The sequence below is a fragment of the Corvus cornix genome, chromosome 10 (genome assembly GCF_000738735.6).
Source record: "Corvus cornix cornix isolate S_Up_H32 chromosome 10, ASM73873v5, whole genome shotgun sequence".
NCBI classification, from domain to species: Eukaryota; Metazoa; Chordata; class Aves; order Passeriformes; family Corvidae; genus Corvus; species Corvus cornix.
This window is the reverse complement of record NC_046340.1, coordinates 7,196,864-7,217,061: the sequence shown is the minus strand read 5'-3', so window position 1 is coordinate 7,217,061 and position 20,198 is coordinate 7,196,864.

The following is a 20,198-nucleotide window of genomic DNA, read 5'->3' as shown; positions in this document are numbered from 1 at the left end:
AAAAATACCAAAATACTTTTTAAAAAATCACATCCATGGAAAAATGACTCAGCTGTTTTAACAGAGCCGGAAACTATGGGATGCAAATAAAAACAAATTGTTCGTATTGGCAAACCGACAGTTCACAGCAATTGTGCTCCAGATGGCACCTCCATAGCACCCCTTGGGATTAGGGGAAAACACACCAAAACCTGCCTTAGCTGCTCCTGGGGTGTTTTTAGGGCTGCCAGAAACAGCTGTACATACAGAAGGACATTTTTGTTTTCTTCCTGGACAGTGTGCTCCCAGCCAAGGGCTGAGCAATGACTTCAAGCACTGCCAGCATTTATTTTCCACCTTTAAACTGGACAACACACACCTCTGCCCATCTCCCACACTGGGGCAGGGCTGCTCTCCAGCCCCTAGGACAGACTCACCCCCAACCAATGCTCATCCATGACACACACCAGCTCCCTCACATTATCCAGAACCATTACCTTGTTTAATTCCTCTGTCAAAAATGACAGCAGATGGTCTCAGCTGGGAAATGTTGCTTGTCCCTGGAGTTACAGCCGTACCTCTCCTGACTGCTCGCCTCTCCCAATTAGGAGCAAATCTGCCTCCTGTCAGGCAGCAGTTCATTCTGCCCCTACAGCCCACCCCATACTAGCTCCCATTTAAAAATAAAAGATTGCCTTTTCTGAGCTGCTTATTGCTGCCTGCACTGACAATAATTCTGTGGAAATTGGTCGTTGCCACCGCTGATGGCCATTAGCATGCTGACCTGCTTTGACTTTGCCATCAGCTTTGAATATCAAATCAGAGATTAACGACTTCCAGTAATGACCCTGCCAGGAGCATTCCTGTGTTTCTCCAAGAAGGTACCCTCTGAACTAGATCATTACAGGAGCTTGTCATTCGTCAGCAATTTTAAAGCTGATAAGTCAGCAGCACACACTTGGGGACGAGGCTGTGCCGCTGTCCCTGATGTCTGTGGTGCTTTTCCTTTTTCACCAGCAGAGACAGATAAAATTCATGTGGTTATGGCCAGCATTGTTTGCTTAACAGCACCTGAGAGAATAAAATGAGGAGAATCACTCCTTACTTGCCCCCTTCTGAACCTCTTTCCAAAAGCCTTAATATTGATCATCTAAGGCTCTGATTCAGAAAAGCCACATTAAATCCAAAATTTGTTGTGCAGTTATAGCTCAAAGACACAATTTAAAAAAAAAATGTCATGCACTAGTTCAACAAAAATGCATTTTTTGAGCTCCAAAAAATATTGGCAGATTAATTCTGACAGCTTGGGTGCCTATGCTGTGGTAAATAGCAACCAGCTCCCTCAGCATGCAAGTGTAAAACCAGTGCAAGTCCTGCACATGGCAAAGATGATGTAGATCAGGAGCATCACTGACCAGCGCAATGCACAAAGCCAGTACTAATGAGAACACAGCCTCAGGGACATGGTGCTGGGGAAACCACACCTTTGGTCTGTCCAGCTACCTTGGCTGATCATAGAGAAACAAAGATTTAACAAAGCCTGGGCCAGAAAACCCTATCCAAGGGTTTAAAAGCATCCAGTCGTCCCTTTGATAGTTTTACAGGGTTTCTAAAGAGCTCCCTGGAGTTGCATCAAGCCAAAGCACTGCAAAGAGCAGGTGAGCCATGCTTGGAAGCTGCCTTCACATCTGCAAGTGCTTTATGGTCCTAAAGAAGAAGAAAGAGGAAGAGGGGATCCTCTAATGAGGTTATTACCAGTGTTTGGCACTGCAGCAAGGCCATACAATGCCTGCTGCTCTCCTTCCTCCTACAGGAAAGGAAAACCCTTTGTGGGAAGGATGTAAAGGGCTCTGACTGAGACACCAAAAGTGCCAGCTCTCAGTAGAGACTCAGGGCCATGGAGCAGTTTGGCAGGCAAAGGAAAAGTTTCAGGTATTCCCAGCAAACCAGGAGCAAAACAAACAGCAAAGAATCTTCGCCACCAGATGTGCTTGTGTGTTTACAGTCTAGATTTACCTGGCAGACTAATTTAATCTTGTGGGACTGCATTTGGTACAGAACCACTCCATGCCTCAGTTTCCTTCTTATTTACAAAGGGTTAACTCTGACTCCAAGACAACCACAAGTTCCTATTTCCATCTATTCCAACGGTAATAACCAGGTCCCAGGAGGAAGGAAACCATCAGGCAAAAGCCATCACTCACATCAGCATTGCCAGCAGGCCCAGAGACACAGAACAAAAAGCTGCTCTCACTGACCCCTTTTCCCCACACAACACTGACAGAGTCTGATAGAGCAGCGAGTACAGAGCTACCCCAAGCTCAGAGAGACACCCTCATCCTAACACAGGGATGAGCCATATCCTACTGCAGGCCCCCCAAGACCTCACCTTCCATCGCACCAGCCCCTGCAAGCCCTGCAGACAGCTCTGCATCTCACAGCTGTGACCCAGCAATGGGGGAACCAGAGCCACAGCACCATTTCCTCACAGCCTGTGCTTCCACACACTCCCCTCCCAGCCCCACTCATTCGTTGGGAAAGCATCACAGCAGAAGAAGAAAGCCGCAGCTCTGGTTTTTCCTTACAAGTAGTTGAACAAGCAGACACCCATCAGGAAGCCCTGCCAAGGCTCCCTTACCTGCTGTTGGGAAACTTTCTTCTGGGTATTTTTGCTTGTTTCATTGCAACCTCAACCCACAACACATCGCTTGGTTCTATTTTTGAATTCTTCCACTTGCCTCATAACATGTTTCCAAATCATGACAAAAAAACCAAACAAATAACAACAAAAAAAGAAATCAATAACTCAAACCTTCCCCCTTTCCAACAACAGCTATTTCCTTTTCCAGCCTCCCTTTAGTAAGTTCGGTGAGGAGCCAGCTTCCTCCAAGGCTCCCATCAGAGCTTCTTATCAATTAGGGTAATTGGCACCCAGCTGAGCCTATCTCCCAGTTGGGACCCATTAACACTCAATCAAGACAACCCCAGGCCCTGCCCTCCTCCCCGTTACAGCTCTCCTCTCTATCAGTGCACAGGTCTGTGCACAAAGTCCTCTCGAGGCCGTGTGGCTGTCCGTCCATCCATCCCGTTTGGAAAGGCAGGGATAATGATAATGAGTGTAACGAGCAGGCAGTACTCCCGGGGAGCTTTGCTCATAGCTGTTCTCTAGCACTCGGGGCATGCAATTAGCCTTGCCCCCGTGTGACAGACAGGACAGCCCAGCTTTTTGAGGGAAAGGTGGAGACCTGGGAATTGTGGGGTGCCCCATGCAGACCTGCCTTGCTCTTGGTGGCAGCAGGCAGGGGATTAGTCCCTGGTGCCCTCTGCTAAGCACTAGGTCTAGTATCTCATGCTGGTGAGAACAGCAGCTCTGATTTCCATGGCCCTGGGTACACCTAAGTCACCTTTCCAAGGGCTTTTTTCCTTTTATCTAATCACAAGGGTCAGAAAGCAAATAACAGCAATCTGACATGCAGGAAACAAAAGAGCTCCATAATCTTCTTTAACCTTGTGCTTTCTTTAAAGTCTGGATTTACTTTGCTTGGCTGCTTGGAGCTGATGTCCTGGGACACTTTCAAGTGGTTGTAGGAGGCAGGAGGCTGGCCCAGTTGCTTTCTGTGTCATCTCCTCCACCACTTCCATGAAGTCCCCCAAGGCTGCAGCCCCTCTTAAACCTTGTAGCCATGAAAACCAAAGAAACCAGCTTTCCTCTCCCCTCTCCTTGCCATGAATTTTCTCCCCACTTGAAGCTGTCAGCATTGTGCAGAACCCCTCCAGCTACTCCCTAAACATGCTTTAAACCCCCTGTCAAACCCACAGGCTCACATGGTTTGATCTGCATCCACCTGTCTCTTCCAGAGCCGTGTCTTGCTCGGTTGTGCAGCTCTGAGCAAACCCAAGCTGCCAGGCAGCAGCACATGTTCCTCCCTTGCTCTCCTCTGTGATTTATTTCTGTGCCACACATCTCCAAACAGCACATCAAGGTTTGGTCTACTTTTAATATATACGTGAAAATATCCATGTCGGCATTTCCATGTGTGTATAAAAGCAGGGGGACAGGGAAAGGGAAATTTGTCACATGACCTTGCAACTCAGAGCCAGCCAGAAAGCATTTCTTCTACCATGTTTCTGAAAATAACTGGCGCACATTTGACTTCAAAGTAATAAACAGTACAGACATTTTCCAGCCATATTTTTATCACTCTAGGAGGACACAGCAGGAGACTGGGTTAGTGAACTAGTTTTCCTCTCTGCTGCTCATGTTCTGGATGAATTGAAGCAGTACTTCCAGAAAAATTATCTGTTCCCAGGTGAAAATTGCTTTTCTTTGCCCCTTCTCTTCTCTGCTTTCCAGGAGGTTCAGGGAACTCACATCAGCATCAAGCAGTAGTCCCATCTCCCTGCTGCTATCCAGCCCACAGGAGAGGGAAGAACTGGCACTACCCTGAGAGATGGGCTCTCTGGCTGTGCCTGGTGCGTGGATATCATCTGTCTTGAGTATCTGAAGTAATTTACTTTCCATTTTTGAGGTGTTTGTGCTAATGATACTAATTTATGTCCAGCATATTAGACTCCTAGGGATTCTTGTCAGGACTGACCTTCTGATCACTCTCCTACTTAAGCCTGATTGTATTCTGCTCATGTTTTGAGATCTGCCATGTTATGCCTGAAGCCCTAATGACTGTACTGCTGCTGTTATGAGCAATCTGCTAATTGGCTGCCCTGCAGTCCCAGATGCCAGAGCCCGCTGACAGCATCACCCCACAACTGGTCAGTCCCACCATGTATCCACCATGTACCCACCCGTATCCACCATGCCTGGCATTCCTGGGGATGCTGTGAAGGTGATGTGGGTGTGCTCAGGGTGTCCCAGAGTTCCTAAGCACAAGCAGCAGTGAATCCTTACATCAGTGAGCTCATTCACAGGGAACAGACTCTGCCCTGTAAGAGCTCCCTCAGGAATTCTGCACCAAACTGTGGGTCAGGGAGTGCTAACTCAGCCGAGGAGAAATACCTTGCACAACAGACCTGGGACCTCATCTGGGCTGTGTGGGCTCCATTATTTCCATCCCGTACTGATAATAACAAGAAAAGATGATTACCGATATGGCCACGCTGGCATGGAAGTAAGAATCTCCTGAGGTCTATGGCCATCCTCAACACTCACTCTTTCAGCAATGTCATGAAAGACTTTTAACCATGCCCTGTCTGGTTTCCCTCCTGCAGCACAGCTTATCTATCACACAAAAAATCGTAGCAGTTCAGGTTGTCCCTCAGGTGACTGTGAGCAATGCACCCCACTTTGCTCCCTCCTGAGCTGCCCCACATCAGCGTGGGAGCCTGAGTCTCCCCATGTGGCACATCTGTGTCTTAAACACTACTTATGGCAAAGCAGCAATATTTTCTAAGAGTTGTGTCCTAAAATTGAGCCAAATAATCACCTGACCCATCCGCTAAATAAAAACAGGTTCTACATAAGGTTTCCTTTCATATGTGTATGGACCAGGGAGAAACAAGTCCACACTTTTGGATGGAAGGTAAAAAATTATTTATATTCTTCTCATTAGATAATTTTTTGTATTTTTTTTTAAAAATTAATAGCTTCACCTATTGCTGAACTGCAGCGATTTTTAGGAAGATCTTGGCCAAAAAGGCAGACAAAAATACCTCGCCCAGCTCCTCCCAAGGAAAGGAACAGGTGAAGGGGCCATCCACCACCACATCAAAGCAGAGCTCCCCGCTTTGTAGTGCCATGAATGAGACCCGTTTTGTCCTCCTGACAAGTGGGTCCCGTGTGGAACAGGGACACATTGATTCTCAACCCTACTTTTAACGCCGCGGCAAAACCAATCAACTTGATGTCATCGACGGCTTTTGAGACGCTGACTAAGGATCTCTGGAGGGCGGAGGGAACAATACAACCTGGAAAGCTCTCCTTCCTTTCAGCCTGCCCTGCACTTCCCCTCTCGCCTTGTTCTCCTTCTCCTCTTTATTAAGCCGCTTTTGTGGGGCTTTCACCCATTCTCTCCAACAGTGAAAAAGTCCAAGCGAGCGAATCTCCTCCTCCTCTTTTTTTTTCTTTTTTTTCCCCTCCCCTTTTCTCTTATCCTTTTTCTAAGTAGTGCTTGCAAGGGATGGCGGTGGGGTCCCTGCCATGCCGCTTTGTTGGCTGTGCCGGCATTGTGCTTCCCGAGGCGGTGCAGGTGCAGCGGGGTTTTGTCTGGGTGTTAAACACGGGATAATTAGCCGGAGGGAGGGGAACGGGCATTGCGGCGGCAGCATTCATTACACAGAGACATTCAGGTTCCACAGGAACCGGGATCTGCCCGCTTAGCGCAATCCTGGCTCCTTTCTACCCCTGCTGCAAGACAGGAGAGATTTTGGGAGGCAGGATCACGCCCGGCGCGGTTTCACTCACCTCCTCTCCTCTTGTGTTTGGCACAATCAGGGAAGACATCTCTGATGGGAAGAATAAATTGCCATCAGCTCTCCACAGCACTTCCACACCCCGGGAACAGTGAAATGACATATTGGTACAGGAAGCCAGAGAAAGGGACAAAGACCTGTAAAAGAAACACAAATAATCTGCACATAAAACACCACAGCCCTGGCATCGTGGGTTAATGAGTGAGGGTCTGCCCTGACTTCAGCAGTTTTTCTTTGCAAGCTCTCATGAAAATAAATCTGTAATGCACACCATATGCAGTTTATGTGGTATTCGGTCTGGATATTTATTTTGAAAGACAAGAGTCTTCACTTGGTTTCATTTGTCACTAAAAAGGAGAAAGAAGAGGCATAAAATAAGCAAAAATGGGAAAACTTTGACCCAAACCCAGAATATCTATAGCAGCAATTCCACGGAGCAACAGATATAACTTTCATCCCAGGTATTGCTGTGTGCTCGCTCCGAGGTCTTTGGCACCAGCTCCCTTTAGAGCAGCACTTAAACACACATCGAATAAACCACACCGATGGCCCGAGCCCGTGAGATGGGCACAAACCCCCGGGAGCTGGTGGAAACAAAAAGGGAAGTTGTTGGGAGCTGAGGACCACACATTCCCTCGGGTCCTCCGACCTCGCATTTCCAGAGCGTGAGCCGCTCCTAGTTCACATCTCCCATTTGTAAGCCCAGCCAGGTCAGAGTAAATCCCGTGTTGATTTAGCAGCATTTTACATTTACTTTGGACTCACTTTGTGCTGGTGTGAATAACTGCATAAGTATCAGGCAATCAGGGGAGCAAAGATGTGCAAGTAAAGCAAAATAAACCATGCAAAAATCTGGAAAGGAACAGTTCCAAAAAGTTACTCCAAACATTTTTGATCTGCAGAAATTAGGCATCCACATTAGGTCTGGGTCTAGGTGAAAGTTGCAGATAATTCTCCCGCAGTCCAGGTCAAAATTAAGAATCTCATCTTTTTTTCCCCCATCAAGCAAAGGATATTTCAGCAGAGTCTGTGTTTGTGGGAGTTTTCCACAAAGGGTTTCAGGCAACATAAAATGTTCCTGGCACCATTTTCAGCTGTGTGTCCCAGAGACACTTAACTCTGTACTTAAATCAGGTTTAATAGGCTGCGATTATATTAAATAAATACCAGCTGAACTGATTATTTAATACGCAGTTATAGCTGTTTAACAGCCATGCAATTGACTGTTACATCTCAATAAACGTATGTTTTTCATCGATCACCTAGTACTTTATTTCACATCCCATAATTTTCCTATATAACTCTTGGACTTTGAAAGCATCGCTGGGGGTTGCCCCAGCCCGCCGTGCTGATCCCGCTCGCAGCAGGAAGGTGCCCAAGAGCTGTTGCCTTTCCAGGCACTCATCGAAGGTTAGGTCACTCCCTTCCACCTCCTCCCTGCGTTTTCAGGTGATGTAAAATCCCTCTTTGCATCCCTCCCAGCCTTGTCCAGCTGCTCCATGCCAGTAACACAGCTGCATCCTTCCACCCCGGTGCTGGCCTCCCCGCAGGAAGTCAGAGATCATTCTGCTCTCAACAGGCTGTAAAGAGTTTAAACCTTCAAGAGCCTCTAGAAACGTATAATCCGGATTTTATCCTTTAAAATTCATAGTTCCTCACCCATTGATGCTTCCCAACTGATACTTGTGCTCTCCCCTTCGCTATCACTGTGCCTGCAGCTCTTCCGAAGGCATTTACTCAGCTAAGTGGCATCTTCATCCCGGCGCTGTCAGGCGTTTGGAATGATCATAAGAGACATAAATAAGAAATTGTTTCTAAAAGCTGCATCTCTTTGCAGCTCAGCGAGGGGAGTAACAAGCTGTTATAAAAGCACATTTGCTGAGGTCTGACAACTGCACCACGGGTTGTGTGCAGAGCTGGTTACCCCAACTAATCCCTGCACTTCTCCAAAGGCAGTGTCAAAATAAAAATGATACATATGCGTATTTAATTACCTGCCGATGTTGCTATAAACAAAATGGGGTTTTTAAGGGATACATTTTACAAAGGCTTTTAGCTGAGCATCCGCAGAAACTGCAGGCAAAGCCATTTCCATGTATTATAGCAGTGGAATTTCAATGTTCCAACAGAAATTTCAGGGGGACACAGCAAATAGCAGGTTATTTGCCTGATTTGTGTATGTCAGTGTAAGGTCAGTGAGCCTGAAAATACAAATGTGATTCAAAAAGTGTCAGGGAGAAGAATAAAAAGATGTTTTGCGCTGTTTAGAACTGCCTACTCTGTCAGAATAAAAAAGACAAACCCCTCCACATTCCTGGCTGTCACAAGCTGCACTTTCCTATTCAGACCCCAGCCCACCAAAGCCAGTCGTTACAAATGCTCAAGAGCCAATAAACCCTCCTCAGGATTTAGCACTGGGGAAGCACATGATAAGAAATAGACAATTCTTTGTTATAACCATACGTAGCCCCCTCCTTAAAATGCCCTGACACGATTTCTCAGGCGATAAATCAGCTTTCTTTTGCTGATGTGCTAAAGCCCATCTACATACCATAAAAGCTTCTTTTCCCTCTCCATATTCAATATCCCTACGATGGCTTTAATCAAAAGCAAGAGCACGTGCATGAGAAGAGAAAAGGCAGATCTTGCACTTCTGAGAAATAATTCTTTTTGCAACTTAATACTCCTCTGAGCAAGTGGAAAGGTCCCATCCTCACCCAGCCAGCATGATCTTTATTTGCTTTATATTTTCCTGACACAGTCACAGCTCTGCACGGTTCCATCATATGGTAGAGGTATTAATTCACTATTTCCTGCATTATACAATCCCCACTTCCTTTCCAGTTTTCTCACTATAATGATGCTATAATAAAAAACAGAGGTAATAATGAAATTGGAAAATAGTGTAATTTCTAGCTGGCTGGAATAGAGCACAGCTCTGGAAGCTGCCTTGCTACTGACTTAGTAGATGAGGGTTTTGAACAGTGTTTGAATGACTACCTGCGAACCGCCTCGAAAATCTGCCAACGCAGCGTTACTGGATGTCCAGAGCAGCAGACCAAGGACTGACTCACCGATGGACAGAGCCAGGTAGACCAAAGATTCAACAGCTGGGGGTTGTGTTCAATACTGACAGCAAAAGTCCCTCAAATGGGGCAGATTTTGAGGTCGGGTTATAGCTGCTGTGTACTCCAACACAGTAAGGAGTCCAAGATGCAGGGATTGCCTCTGCTCCCAAATTCCTCCTGCTGTACTGGCTGGATGCTGCCACATCCCTGGCATGGGCTTTGCTCCTCCTGATTGCACTGGAATAAACAGGATCTGAATCAGGACATTAAAATGAAGATTTTAATGAGCAATTTGGAGATAACATTTCCTTTCAGCACACCCAGAGACACACCTTACCCCGTAAGCTCTGCCCCTCATCTGATTTTCAACACTTCATTCATGCACCCACGACAATTCCTTATACAGTTGCCTTTTCCCGAAAGAAGTCCTCATGATATGGTTAAAGATACCGATCTCCTGGCTGCCTGCAGCTTCCAGAACTCCTAATACCAGGGGAAATGACATTTCAAAAGCTGGATGCTCCTGGGAAATGCAGTAATACCAAGGAGACAGCTTAGATGCTTTTCTTGAAGAAGAAATACCCTCCTGCTTCCACTGCACAGCCACAGAAGCAAATGTGAGGAAGGGAATGCCATCTCCAGAAACTGTGACAATGACAGCTTCTTGTGTAATCAGCTAAATCAGGATTGGAGAAGTTGGCAGGTACCAATGGAGAGCACACCATGGAGAAGGCTGTCCTCAGTGCCAAGGACACAGGTTTCAAGGTCTCTGCTCCATGGGCCCCTCAAGCTGAACCTCTGGGCTCACCTTCATCTTCCATCAGCCTCCTCCAAATGCCTCATTTTATGCCTCACCTTCCACCATGGGAGAGCAGAGTCAATCAGGACAGGTCTGGCCTTACCCTTCTCCAGCAGAACAGTGGCTTTGCAGAAGAAAATTTACCTCTTCAACTCTGTGGAGAACAGGACAGAAACACAAAATGTGGGATGTCTTTTATGGACACCAGCTGGAGCAACCCTCCAATGTGGGGCTTACCCCTTCATGACCCACAAGGAAAAGCTGGGCAGAGATGGAGGGGGGCAGGGGCTCCTGCTAAGCTCTGTGAGCTCACACTGAGCAGCCAGACCTGTATCTCATGCAGAGACACAAAATCCTCATGTGGAAGAAAGTGTGAGAGAATAACTGCTGTGCTCATCTGTCTGCCATGAAACAGGAGCCTGCAGCCCAGCCCTGCCCAGCTCCTGCAATTACAGAGAGCTTTGGGGGCAATAAACAGCACCCAGCTGGTTGCAGAGCACTTGGGTTTCCGTGTCTGGAGTCTTTGCAAGCTTTGCAAGCACGGACTTAACAGGGAAACATATTTCCACAGGTGATGTTGAACTGCAGCTGGGAGGAAGTGGTGGATGCCTGGATGGATGGAGTGCAAGGTGTGGGATGGATCCAGAGACACCAGATCTCTCACTGGTCAGAAGGCAGGAATGAGATACAGCCAGCCCTGATTACCAGCACAGGTAGAGCAGAGCTCCTGGGGAGCAGGGAGGTTACAGTGCAAAGAAAAGTGGCATCCTGCACCCCTTCCCACAATAAAGGAGCACTGGACATCCTGCACCCTCTCACCCTGCTGTCAGCACTCTCCACAGGTCTGTGCATCTGCAGAGAAAACTCCCCATAGCAGAAGCAGATCCCAGACTGCATCAGCTACTCCGTACATTGAACAGAAATGCACACCATCCATCTTCCCTCTGAAGGGAATTTCATGCCACTGCTTCTGCTTTTTGATCCAATAGTTGTCACCTGAAACAGCCAGTGCTTCCAAGCACAACCACAAAGAGAGAGACAGTTGCTTGATGCAGCACTATTCAAAATCTGCCCAAACTCATGATGGATACAGCATCTGAGTGTTTTGACCTTCAAACCTCTCCCTCAGCTTTTCCACAGTCTGCAGTCAGATACAACGGTTGTTTCATTTATTCGGGGTATGTGGGCAGAGATAGGTGTCTGTTGACTGATGGTATCAGGTTGCATAATTTGCTTTTAATTTATATCTGTCTTCCCAAAGTGTCTAGTGGGGAGAATAAAATAGATCTGAGGATAAAACAATGGCTTCGGGGCGGGAGGGATGTACAGAACGTACAGTCCTCCACTCCCCACACACATCAGCCTCTGCTGAACACCTCAACAGATATTAACAGCTCCTGTGGGCTTCAAACTATCATGTAAGCTAGAAAATATGCCTAAGTGGTTAGAGCCCAGCTAGAAATGGTTTTGGAGCAGATATCAGAAAACAGAAATCTGGGATTGTACTAAACTGCGAGCCTGTGCTAAAGGGATACTCAGGCGAGCCAAGAGCCAAGGAAGTACAGAGAGAGCAGGTGTACCAAAGCAAGAGAGAGGTCAGGACATGAATTCCTTGGCTTTTGGGAGGGAATGACAGGCCCTGAACAATGAAGATTATCCTGGCATGGGAAAACAGGTGTCTGGGAGCAGGGACAAGGACAGGCACATCAGGAAGCAGAAATTGGCCATTAGGGCAAAACGAGCAGGAGCAAGACCCAGAAGAACAGCTACAGCACAGGGCACATTGGAAAGGTGAGAGCAGCTGGTGGGATTGCCCAGCACCTCTGCCAGCCACAGGGACTGGCAAGATTGGTCTGGACCATCTGGTCGTTCACCAGACAATCTTTTTGAGACTTTGATTAAGATAACAATCTCTTCACTTGCCAGTGCACAAGTTTGTTGTTTCATTTACAGCTCCTTCTACTTTGCAGAGACTGGCAGAATGTGTTAATTAATCCTGAGATGCTGAGAATTTTCTCAGCCTTTGTAGTCACACCTGACCTCTGCATCTGCAGAAAACCACCCTCTTTAAATCCACTTATCACCAGATTTCATTGCAGTCATATTCAGCCATCCTGCCTCTGGCTTGGCCCTCTGGAAGCAGGCACATGCCATCTCTGCCCTCCTAACCTACCCACACACATCAGCAGCTCACCTTTCCCCATATGAGGGGAAGGATATAGGCACTGCCTGGCACCTTGACTGTGTGGCCACCAGTCTGCATGGGCATATGAGTAATGCTAAATTCAAGCACAAGGGTAAGGATCTCTGTTTGTCCCTACCAGCATCCTTGCCTGCTCACAGGAAAAGAATCTGTATCTTCTCCAGCCCAAGACCCTCTTATATCACAGTGATGATCAGCTACTCTTTACTTTCTCTATGGTTTCTTTTTAGCACATAAAACATGTTACCCAGATTTAAATTGTCCCTGTGCACAAGGCAGCACTAGGGCATTCAACCCACCTGGATCCCCCTCTTTGCCATTCAAGGCTTCCCTGGACTCAGGATTCAGTTTATGACAGGCAAGAGCCCTGAACTGCTTTGCACTGCAGCATTGTACCAGATAATCATTCACACGCTGAATTAACTTGTCTGAATCCCAGTAAAGATGAGGAACCGGTATATAAAAAGTCCCATGTAAGCCAAATGTTCGTCCAGTTTGATTTGTTTTAAATGCCTCAGCTCACGTCAAGTCTCAGCTGAGATCTGACAGCTTATTTCCACTAACTGGGGTAAACCCAAATATCTCAGAGTCAGGGAGAAACATTCAAAATAATTTTAATAAAAGCACCGGGCACTCCCAGCTCCATCTCTCACACTGGAAGGAAGGAGCCCTTTTCCTTGCTTATCTGCCACTGTTTGCAGCCTGGTCCTGCAAGTAAAGCATGGCCAGCAAGGAAAAAATATCCATCCCAACATCTGAACCTCTCCATGCCTTTGGTAACTGACCTGACTCACTACCTCGTTACAAAGCACAGCAGGACTATAGGCAAAAACGCAGGGGAGCCTGAGACCAGCAGAGAATTTTAGCTCCAGAAAGTAACAGCTGCTTAGAAATAAAGCAATTTAGAAGTCAAACAACATAAAGAAAAAAACAGTAAGATCCAGAGTGAGATCAGAATTTTTTGAACATCCATCAGATTCTGAATCCTGATTCAGCAGGTGAATAAGCCATCCAAGGAGCATGGCTCTGTGGGAGGATACACAGTCCCAGGAGCCAGGAAAACGCTCAGACAGAGAACAAAACTGGAATTTCAGCAGAGCTAGCCAGGAGGTCAGATTGGGTCATATAAAAATGATCTCTCTTACTCTTGCACTTGGTGAATGTTGGATCTCAACAGTGGGTGAAGGACCCCCAGGCTTTCAGGTTTGCTCCATACACAAGTGAGTCTCAGGAGAGGTGGGATGGGATGAGCCACCCTCTATGCCAAATTAACTTGATAGCCAGCATTTGGTTACTCAAAGCTGGCAACTTTGGGAAACCCTTAGAGACTTCTCCCTGGGGTATCTCCACTAGTTACCTAGAAACCCAGGCTGAGTTTTATGAGCAGAAAATATGTTGGGAGGCATGTTTGCCTCATCTGCTTTAAAAAAGAGCTATTTTCCCCTTTTCCCCACCCAGTAATTTCATTAGTGGAGAACTATTTATGGGCTTTAACTACCCCTCTTCTTCTTTGCAGCCTGGATTTCCCAGCCTTAAGAACATCCCAGCCCCTTCCACTTCCAGCATTGTGGCCTCACCCAGAAGCAATCTGTGCAAGCTTCCATGGTATCCACAGGACTTTGTGTGAATAAGAAACCCTTTATGAGCCTAATACCTCTGCATGCTGTGCCGAGACCTTAGAGAAAACGACTTTGGTGGGGAGGGGGTGGGTGGGAATGGTTAGGGGTGAGGGCAGCCAGCCCATGATTGAACCCAGCAAGTTTTCCAGTTGATTATCCTCTCCTTTTGTCCAAGATCGTGCTGAGCTTTCTTTGCAGCCTGTTTGCTGACCATCACAGAGCCAAGTGCCCACCAGCCAGCACTGGCTGCTCGTCATCCCTGCATGCCAAGCAGGGCGCTCTCCCTTCAGCCATCGGCTGTGGGTTGCAGGAGCGATTTCCCAAAGTTAGAGCATCGCCTTAACAAAGCAAAAAGGGGGGCTCAGTGGCAGGGAGGGAGGCCAGAGTGTTAGCCTTTCACCTCTGGAGGCCATGGCTCAAATCCTGGCTCAGGCTACCAAAGAAAGCGAGTCTGATGCGCTCCTCCCTCCCCGAGCAGCCAAGCCAGCAGATGTGCTGCACACCACACTCGGTCCCAGCATCCACATCCCTGCATGGGATGTCCATGCTGCAGCTCCACTTCCCAGGAGCTTGGCCACACTGACAGTTTCATGGCTACAAATTGCCAGTGCAAAGGCCAGCAGCACTGAGGCTGTGAAGGCAGGCTGGGAAATATTTCCCCCCTTTTATCTTTGGGTTTGCTCATCTTTCACCTCCAGTCCAAGTGGACCAGCTGAGAATTTACTGATCCCTTCTCTCTTGTCATTCTGAAACTCTCTGTGACAAATGAGACAGCTAAAAATATAGAAAAAAAAATATAGTTTAACTACAAACTAGCTAGGATCATCACTTTTCTGTAGGGAACTCTGCTTTATGTGGGTTGAGCTGCTAGGGGATTTATTTCTTTAATTACACTAGAAAGAAGCAAAAAGAATTGATTCTGGAAAAAAAAAACAACCCTGAACTCAAAAATCATCTCAAGCTCCTCAGACTGTTCCTGGAGATAAGGCTGAGCTTGGCACTCAGAAATGTACTTTTAGAGAGGAAAATTTTTGCTATTCTTCCTTATATTTAAGCATAGCCACCAGCTGTGAATTTTTGCAACAGCTTTCTGGGAACAGTGTCAAGGACAAAAATACAGCTTTGGAGATGAAGGTAGAGCAGTTCAATGAAAGTTTAAGAAGTGGCTGCCAACAGGAGAGATGGGGTTTTAATTTTATCTGAGATGTGGCCTACGTAGGGGTCCGACATAAGTTTAAATTATTTGCATCTAAAAAGTGTTCTGGTTTGGTTCAGGAAGAAGTGAAGCTGAAGCGTCCTTCCAACCAGCTGATCTCCTGGCAGTCACAGAGAGGACATTTTACAGGGACAGTAGACTTCTCAGCACTTCTAAATTTCTTGCTTCCTGACTTAAAGAAAAGTGGGATTGCTGAGGTTTGATTCATGGTGAGGTAAACATCCAGATGCTTTGGAGACCAGGTTGGATGGGGCATTGAGCAACCTGGTCTAGTGGGAAGTATCCTTGCCCATGGCAGAGGGGTGGAACTAGGTGAATTTTAAGGTCCCTTCGAGCTGAAACCATGCTGTGATTCTCTGCAAGTACCGGTGAAGGATGGGGCAGGAGAACAGCTGGAAGCGGGCTGCAAATTGAGTTACCAGACAGGTTCAGCGCTTCTCAAGGCCAGACTCATGGACCACGCACAAGATCAGTTCCCACAGCTGTGTTCCAGGAGAAGCCAGTCAACCTCAGGTAGATCAAGCACAGCAGAGGCTCACCCCTCCACCAGCACAAACCTCCAAGGACTTACTGACAGCTTTCCTTCATGTCCTGTGCAATCTCAGGCCTTACACAGCCCACTGTGGGTGCTCCCAGCAGACCTGCATGCTGCATACAGACAGCCTAGAGTCAACCAGTGTGAGCACAAGGTCTGAATCTGGGGTTCTGGACTTTTGAACCCACCCATCTGTCCATGCAGGCACCCCACAGGGGCTGAGCACAGACGAGTGAGTTTTCCCTATGAAATCACCACTGCTTTGCAGGAAGCAGAGACCACCAGGGCTGCCCAGCAGACACAACCCACTGGTGCGATTTTAACTTTAGGCATTTCTTTTCCCTTCATGAAGGAAAAAAACAAATACAAGACCTTTTGCACCTGGTGAGGAACGGCTGTTTGTTTAGACAGCCAAATGAAGTCATCGCTGAGACACGATGCCCTCACACCCCCTTTAATACTCACTTGCCAGAAACCAGAATGGAGTGAAATGACCCATCACCATCCACAGCTGTCTGATACAACCAGGAATGTTTCTGCCTCCTCCTCAGTCTCCTCTAACCATACAAAAGCCAAACTTAACACTGCCACTTAACACGAACAAAAAAGTCATCTCCCTAGAATGAAAAGGAGGTGGAAATTACTGCACAACCAATTTTTCCTGCAAATTGCCCTGTGAACCTTCTAATGAAGGCTACAGCATCCCAGCCTGCCGTGCCCTGGGGTCTGGCCAAAGCATTACACCAACCCCCAGCCCAAGCAAAACTGCCCTAAAGAAGCTCCACACTCAACACTACTCCTCAAGACAAATAGAAAACTAAGCATTTTTAATTCGCATTTTAAAACAAAGGCTTCTAATATCCAGACCATTAACTTGGCTACGAGGCTTTCACAGCAAAACTTGTTACCCACTGCGTTTTGTTGTCACTAAGATATATTAAACACTATTAATTGTGATGCCTTGCTATTATGCTATTTGGAGACTTGCCACAAGCCTGCTTCCGCCCAACCTGTATTATGCTGTGAACCTTGGAGGCGTTTTAAACATCTCATGCAAAATTCATGAATGTGAAAAGGAGCCTGTCTATGTTTTCAACATCTTGAGGGGCTGGGGAGCCTTCCTGAAACCCATCTCAGTTCAGGGCTCATCCTTAGCAGCTACTACATCTCAATCCAACCAGCCAAGCCCTCTCTCAAGCCCCGATGATTACCAAGGTCCATATGCACCTTCCTTCTAATGAATATAGGCTTATGGACATCTCATGCATTATTTACCAAGGTGTGCTTATTATGATTGCAATGATTTAAGGCAGTTTGTTACAGGCACAGCTCTGAGTGATTTCGATCAATAGAAGAAACAAGAACAAGCCAATCTGCATAGAACAACAGCCTGGGTCCTCAGGGGCTGTGCTTCCCTGGTTAACCCTTCCCAGCCTGGCACAAAAGAGGCTTGCACTTGTTGGCTAGACACAAAGAGTTGGTTTCCCTCCCTCTCGCCCCCTCCCTACTCTAGTCAGGTCTTCGAAAGGGTTCTGCAGCTCCTCCAGCTGCTTGTTGGGCAGGATCCCACGTGCTGGCACAACATTCCTCATGGTACTTAACATGCACCTTGGATGTGGCTATAGTCCATTCATTAGGATATGTCATGCCCCACCTCCAGGCCCCATAAACAAAACCTCCACCTCTTTTCCGAGACATGAATTTTAGGCTTTTGCTGCCAGCTGGGGAGATCCCAGGTTCAACCCCCGAGGATAGCTAAGGCAGCAGGTATGAAGCAATTACTGCAGACAAGTAGCTGGACACTACTGCCAGCTGAAGCGGGGAAGGAGCTCCCTCAGCAAGAATTGGAAGGTGACAGGCAGTGGGATGTAGAGCAGTTTTGTGGCTTTCCAAGTTTTACAGACTAAGAGGTCAAAACTCTATATCTAATACCTCCTAATGTACAGAATTACAGCTCAGCATTTGCTCTGTGAACCCTGGGAGCTGCAGCAGATCTCTGGACCAGTCAGGATGACCCAGTGGTGTTGCTGCAATGTCCCACCACAACAGCGTGAGGTCCCAAATGCCAGAAACTCCTCCCCTGTAGCACAGGGAGCAGGTAACTATGACCTCTGGGCAGGGCAGGAGTGTGGTTTAAGGACAAACAATAAACACTGCTCTGTATTTTCCAAAACTCCTCACATCAGGTGAGTCTGGGGATGTCCTTCCCCACTGAGTCTCAGACTGGTCTCAGCTCACTTCGCTTTTACATCGGAGCTTCGGATCAGAGCCGGCACACGGGAAATATATTCATTACTTCGAAGGGGAAGCAAACAGGATGTCTGGACAAAGCACCAAATAAAAGGCTAATGACACAAATGGATATTTAATACAATGACTTCCTCTGATTATCCTATAAGGAAACACTTCAAATGCTGTCCATTTTCTACATCCTGCATCACTGCACCGTGCTTCAGAGGCTGGGAGGGACTTTTCCACACCACACACTGGTCAGGTGGGGCTGTGCCCTTACCTGCCTGCTGCAGACAATTTGGTACATCATGTACAGCCTGCATGAGTGGCTCAGTGCCCTGGGATGCTCTGCCAAGCAGCAGGATGGGAGCATTTCTCCTCCTCACCATCAGTGCTCAGCATCTCCAGCACAGTGAGGAGGGTGCCAAGGCATTGCTTTGGTGGCTGATCACCTTATGAAACAATTCCCAGTGATACAGAGGAGACCAGAGTTACCTTTCCCCCTCCACTCCATCCCTGGGATAGCCAGCAAAGCACCAGGAGCTGGGGATAACACCAGCACTGCAAAGTACTCCTCGGGTTCAGCCCACAGGACTGTCCTACAGCCTGAGCCATCCCCAGGGCACGTCTGTGCTGGGGGGGTCACTGAACAAACAGAGTTTATCCCAAATCCCTGCTTAGATTAAACCAAGACAGGATTTCATTAGCACGGCACTTGTTCTGCTGCTGCTGATCTCTCTGGAGAAAAGACAACTGAAGCCTTTTGCTTCATGGCAACAGAAGGGAAAAGACAAGAACAAAGTGGTTCAGTTTAAAAAAAAAAGAAATTGTTTCCAGAGTCACCATGACCCGACAATTGCTTTGGGTTAAACTAAATCCAACCCAATTGGCCAAGAAGCCAGAGACATCAATATGTAGGATTAAGCTTAGATTTCTTTTTGCTGGCTAGAGAAGCCTGAAAAACTTCTCTGTAGAAATTACCTTTCATTTCTCTTTAATTTTTTGATGCAAAAAATTCAAGTGAGAGTTGAGCTCTATATGGGTACTAATTAGCAAAATAATGACACCATTAGGAACACAAAGCTGAATGCAGAAAGCTCCTTTCTAGTTGAAACTCATAGGTTTTGTTAACAGTTATTTCATTCCAGTGCCTAGCCAGCACTTTGTTTAAAAGAGGTCTTTGTTAATATTTTGATTAAGTTAATAAACATTATTAGGCAAACTTGCCTCTACACCGCTAAGGAAGACCTCCTAGCAAAACCAGAAGAGAACATTTCACAGTCCTAACATTTCTCAGATAACATAGGAGAAACAAAAAGGAAATTCCCTCAACATCAGTAGTCTTTAACCATTCCAGCAAAATTAAATACATAAATTAAATGAAGTCTAATTAAACAGTAAATTTTATTACAGGCTATTTTCAAGGCACTGTTTTTCCAATAAAGGAAATCTATAGTCTGGGGAGGAAGAGGAATACTTTCTAATGTCTTTTGAAGTCTGACTTTCTTCCAGCAATTTATACACTGTTTGCTGGGATAATTCCACCAGAAAAAGAAAAGAAAAAAGAAAACACCAAACAAAACTAAAACCTCTTCTCTATTTCTCAGCAACATCCTTGGGATATAACTTGCTTTTCTGATGCAATAAAGAGAGTTGTGACCAGTACAGCCATCCCTGATAGCAATCAGACTCTGGTATCTTTGTACATGGTGTGAATTATAGTTATTTCTGTACCAGTGATGCAATAGCAGCCTTCTACCCATCCTGAGTTGTTTCTAAGCTCAAGGGAAAAAGGTTCATTCAATCCCATCTTTGCTGTACAGCTGCTTTAGGAAAGAAGCCAGTGAATGTTCCATCCCAGGCCAAGAAAAATAATTTTTAAGGATGAGATAAGACAGAATTTGATCCTGTGTTTACAGCCCCCTTTGCAACAAAGACCAAGCCACCAGACCTGTGGGAAAGCCTCTCTGTCTCACAGAGCACCAGTGGCACCAAGAAGTGTTTGCCCCGAAGAGCGAACGCTCCTCCCTAACACCTTTCCTGGAGCAACACGAGGGATTAGCAGGCCTCCTTATTTGATAGCTCAAAGCTCCCTATTGATTCCCAACTACAGCTGACACC